Below are 5,600 nucleotides of genomic sequence, written 5' to 3'. Positions count from 1 at the left end.
TAGTATACACAAGTGAAACAAAATCAGGCCTTATGCACATGTTCAGTATTTTTTTCAAGTCCGTAGATCCCTTCCACTATTCTCCCCTACAATCCGCTAAAAATTACGGATTGGGCATATGTAGTGCATCCGTATTTCTTTAAATCTTTTATTTATTTAAAAATTGCGGATCCCTTTGATTTCTATGAGAGGATCTGTCAAAAAAAAAACTAGGTCCCCACTAGGACATGTTCTTTTTTTTTAGCATTGGTTTGCGTCCTTGTAATCTACTGATCATGTGAATAGCCCAATAGACAACAATGTGCACTAACTAGGAAATACGGATCCGTAGATTACAGGACATGTAAATAAGGCCTTTACTTAATAAGGTGGTGTCACAAAGCAAAGAAGGTAAAATCAGATGTGTGCCATATACATCTATGTAAAAGAGAACAAATGTGCTGTTTTTAGTCAAGAAGCTTACATCCCTGTACCATTTTTCTTTTCTATGTATCCAATTTCTTCCTGGTTTGCTCTCTGAACTGTGACCCTGTGGTTGCCATGCAACACTGCAGACACTTTCCCACAATCCCCCTTGCTGCATTTGAAGTGAAGATCAACTGCCAGCACTAATCAGACAGATCATGTGACTGCAATTGAGCATGAGTGCCCCAAGAGAGTGGATGTCTGGCAGGCCGTAACCAAGGGTAACAGGTTATGAAACAAAGCAGGCATATGGCAGGATTAGTGACTCTATGGGGGAGATTTATCAAACATGGTGTAAAGTGAAACTGGCTCAGTTGCCCCTAGCAACCAATCAGATTCCACCTTTCATTTTCCAAAGAGTCTGTAAGGAATGAAAGGTGGAATCTGATTGGTTGCTAGGGGCAACTGAGCCAGTTTCACTTTACACCATGTTTGATAAATCTCCCCCATGTCTAAATCATTTCATTTTAAGAAATGCTTGTACATTAGAAATATGTTACATTTAACATAATGCATCAGTATGTTCATGACACAATCCCTTTTATAGGACTTGCAAGGGATTGAAAAACAAGGACGTTTATTTCAACAATCTACAGCTTGTGTCCGGTATTGCAGCCCAGCTTTACTAAAGTATATAGGGCTACGCTGCAATATCACACAAGCAGTGAGTGGGTATAGCACTGTTTTTGTTTTTTTCACATTCACACAGAGTCTTTCATTACATTCACATATGATGCTGACATGCCGTTTAGTAAGATATACAAATCATTATTTTCTTTCTCAGAATAGCCCAGTGTCTACCATGAGCATAGATTCTGCTGCTTCGCTTTGAGATTCTTCAAGGAAAAAGAGATAACTGAGAAGACAACAGCGATAGCTTCCACGGTGATGATCAGATAATGTGCATTCCTTTACCTACTCTTGTCCAGTCTGTAAATGGAGTTTCGTCTAGATGGGGAGATTAAAATGATGACAAGCAACATACAGGCATGTCGAAAGGCTCACAGTGAAAGACGTCAACTCAATAAACAAAGCTACTGAACTTGCATTCATGTTGTCCAACTATTGATAGCTCTCACAGACCAAACAACAATGACAATCATAGTCTAAACCAAATTACTAGATTCCGTTAATATATATATATATATATATATATATATATATATATATATATATATGTAAAAATAAAGGCTTATTTTTCTTAAGGCCCTATAACACGAAACGATTATTGGCGCCATACGAGCGGCGGCAGCAGATTGCTGCTATCCAATATGGGCTGCCTGGATGATGTAGCAATCACCCGGTCAGCCCCCCCCCCCTGTACTCACCCACTCACTGCCGACCCGTGTAATAGCATCGGCAGCGAGCAGGGAACTAGGAGCAAACGAGCATTGACAGCATGTAATAGGGGCTTTGGGTAATAAAGCTTTTTAACATTAGGGGTTGAGCTCCCTTTGCATATTACGGCTGGGTTCACACTAGGTATATTTCAGTCAGCATTGTGGTCCTCATATTGCAACCAAAACCAGGAGTGGATTGAAAACACAGAAAGGCTCTGTTCACACAATGTTGAAATTGAGTGGATGGCCGCCATTTAATGGCAAATATTTGCTGTTATTTTAAAACAACGGCTGTTATATTGAAATAATGGCAGTTATTTACTGTTATATGGCGGCCATCCACTCAATTTCAACATTGTGTGGACAGAGCCTTTCTTTGTTTTCAATCCACTCCTGGTTTTGGTTGCAATATGAGGACCACAATACTGACTGAAATATACGTAGTGTGAACCCAGCCTACAGCTGACTGCTGGGGTCCCATGAGTGGACACAAACTGTAAGGGCCCTACTACATGTGATGAAAAATCGTTATGTCATTTGAATTTAAAACGATAATCACCCTGTTTAATTGCAGGCAACAAGCAAAAAATCGTTTGTGTGTCGTTGATTGTTCATTTAGATCTGACCCTAAAATTATTGTTAATCATTCGCTAATCGTTCACTGTAATTCCACATTTTTTTCACTAATTGTTTAGTGTAATTGCACATTGTTCATTCTTTTGCTGGGATCAGATGGCGTAAACGATCATAGTAACAATCACAGATAACAACTATGGTTCTGTGTAATATGGTGAACAATTTCAAGTTAACAATAAACCTTGCGAACATTTATCTTTAGTTGTTAATCATCAAAAATTGCTTTGTCTAATAGGACCCTAATTCTGTTATTTCAACAACCGTCTTGATATAACAAGTAGCATGCTTCATTAACAATGCAGACCACAGAAATTACCATTGCACAGTGTATATTTAGGGGTACTGTATCCTCAGCTCTAAGTGAAGTGAATAGGAGGTGAGGCTGCAGTACCTGCGCCGCCACTGCACGTGGAACAGAGCCAACTTCTTCTGGCTCGACTCTCACTGTACTGTGGCCACTGAAGAGCTGACAACCCCTTTAAAATAATTCTAGTGTTTGTCACAATGAAAACAATAGAAATCTTACCTAATACAGGAAAAATGTGTATAATAGTTTAAATAGTTAAATAGTTTAAATATTTAGGCAGATATGAGAGTTACCTAGTGTTAAGCATTGAGGTATTTGCATTATACATAAAACAATATGAAATACATAATGATGATATGTGACATATAATATTCATATATGTAAGTAATTGGTACACTGGTCGATTATGTTATCAGATACCTTTGTTGAGGAAGTGTGTAAGGCAGAATTTTACACCCCAATTTTCGCATATCATTTGGATTCCAGTCTGCATGAACACTAACCTACAAACTCTTATGAGGAATATCTATTTTGATTAGCAGAACAATACATGTTGGCCAATAATATTAATTCTGGCATAAAGCAATAGCTTATAAGGATGATCTAGCACGCTCAGAAAAACATTAGCACTTGCTTGAATGGTTAGGGTTGAAAGTGATCACAGAAGGCTGTTAGTATATGTTCCCTATCATATAATTAAGGATTGTCACAATGGAGACTGATAGATCTGTCTGTAATTGTATGAATGTCAAAATCATGATCATGGCACTTTACTATAGAAATTAAATCTAAATATACTCTGGCAAATCTCCGTAAAAGACATCCAGTAGCATCATATTCAGTGTCTAAAATAAATATATCTTAATTTAGGGGAAAAATGCAACCTAATACTGGGTGACACCCATGATCAGTGAGGGGAAATTGTATCTCCGGGAAATAATTAAACAGTATAGGAAGTCATGCATTTGCTACCGACAATGCCAGATATTAGATAGAAGTTAAGCAAATTGACAATCGCAACTGACAATTACATAGGTAATTAAAGGGCTTTTCATTTAAACCTACATTGGATGTTAACTCAGCCATGATAGTGGTTTATTTTAGTATGCCAGCTTTGCATGGTGTAAATTTAACTGAAAGAAATCTGTTGATTAGAAAGGGAACATATAACCTTTGTAACAATTAGCTGGAAATGAGTTCAGTCTCAGCCATATTAAGACATGCTGGAAGCTATCTACCGGTATGGGAGAGATTGTAATTAAGACTAGGAACAATGAGCTTCTAGAATGTTTGTAAAATTACACTTGCTATAGTGGTATGACGGAATTTATTAAGAGAAACCTACATGGGTATAGGGAATAAAGCCTATTAGAATACAATGAGAATATCCCCAGAAACGTATTGGGGACTATTTACAATGTTTGCATTTAGTAAGCATAAGACCTCATACAGACAGAAATATTGGCTGAGATATATGAAACCCACGCCTGGGGTAAATAGCGCAAAAATCTGCCATTATTTTATAAGCCCTGTTCGTCTCATAGGCAGGGAGCGTTGCAAGGTGGGAAGGAGGCCTGGCCTTGTACTGGTATTGATAAATTCCCCCATAATGTTTTTTTTCACTAATCCATAGCAGCACTCTTATAGAGTTGTATGGGGCCTCTACTTATAACAGCATAATATATGGTGCCAATTAGGTCCTGCTAAGGATAGATGATAGATAGATAGATAGATAGATAGATAGATAGATAGATAGATAGATAGATAGATAGATAGATAGATAGATAGATATAAAACAAAAAAACGTTGCGGCACTTAGAGAATTAATGAAGCAAAAAAGGGGTGCCGGCATGCAAGCCGGGGAGCCTCCAGGCTATTTAAATATAATGCAAACAGGCAGCAGCACTCCAATCGAAGAAAAATAGTGGAAATTTATTCACAACCCATGAAAAACAGCAGCGACGTTTCTGATCACAACAGTGATCTTTTTTCAAGCCAAATGAACACACGTGCCCACTAGGGGTATATATACAAAGTAGTGCAAAAATCAACACAATCAGGTGTGCAATAAGTGACGTTACAAATCATGTGGTATGCAGCGTTACAAATCACGTGATATGCAGCGTTACAAATCACGTGATAAGAGGGATTCTATCCCATATACAATAATCAAATACATAGTGTAAATATTTGTGTAGATAGTGTATATCAGTGATAAACAGTCTATGAATCAGTCTATGAGCAAGTACGGATCGCTCACCCACTTATCGGGAACACTTGCTAATCCATCATAATGTGTAACTGAAGACCTGGAACGCACGCCCGAATGGAACGCAAGACTCTGCGTGTACGTGCGGGTGGCGCATGACGATGGACGCTCCAATCGCGTAATAGCATAGCTCTGACTGGTCCCATCGCGCATGCGCCACCCGCAAGTACACGCAGAGTCTTGTGTTCCAGGTCTTCAGTTACACATTATGATGGATTAGCGAGTGTTCCCGATAAGTGGGTGAGCGATCCGTACTTGCTCCTTATAGTTTGATTCATAGACTGTTTATCACTGATATACACTATCTACACAAATATTTACACTATGTATTTGATTATTGTATATGGGATAGAATCCCTCTTATCACGTGATTTGTAACGCTGCATATCACGTGATTTGTAAAGTCACTTATTGCACACCTGATTGTGTTGATTTTTGCACTACTTTGTATATATACCCCTAGTGGGCACGTGTGTTCATTTGGCTTGAAAAAAGATCACTGTTGTGATCTGAAACGTCGCTGCTGTTTTTCATGGGTTGTGAATAAATTTCAACTATTTTTCTTCGATTGGAGTGCTGCTGC

General features: G+C 38.4%; 1 long non-coding RNA gene across 1 annotated transcript; it reads left to right on the top strand.

The window, feature by feature from the left end:
- The first annotated feature begins 593 nt into the window (after positions 1–593).
- Positions 594–1,513, top strand: LOC138793684 (uncharacterized). The gene is made up of 2 exons (XR_011363317.1): positions 594–686; positions 1,250–1,513. It is a non-coding gene; the product is annotated as an uncharacterized lncRNA (long non-coding RNA).
- Positions 1,514–5,600: the final 4,087 nt, after the last annotated feature.

This window comes from Dendropsophus ebraccatus, chromosome 5, assembly GCF_027789765.1.
Source record: "Dendropsophus ebraccatus isolate aDenEbr1 chromosome 5, aDenEbr1.pat, whole genome shotgun sequence".
NCBI classification, from domain to species: domain Eukaryota; kingdom Metazoa; phylum Chordata; class Amphibia; order Anura; family Hylidae; genus Dendropsophus; species Dendropsophus ebraccatus.
This window is presented reverse-complemented; position numbering and strand designations above follow the sequence as displayed.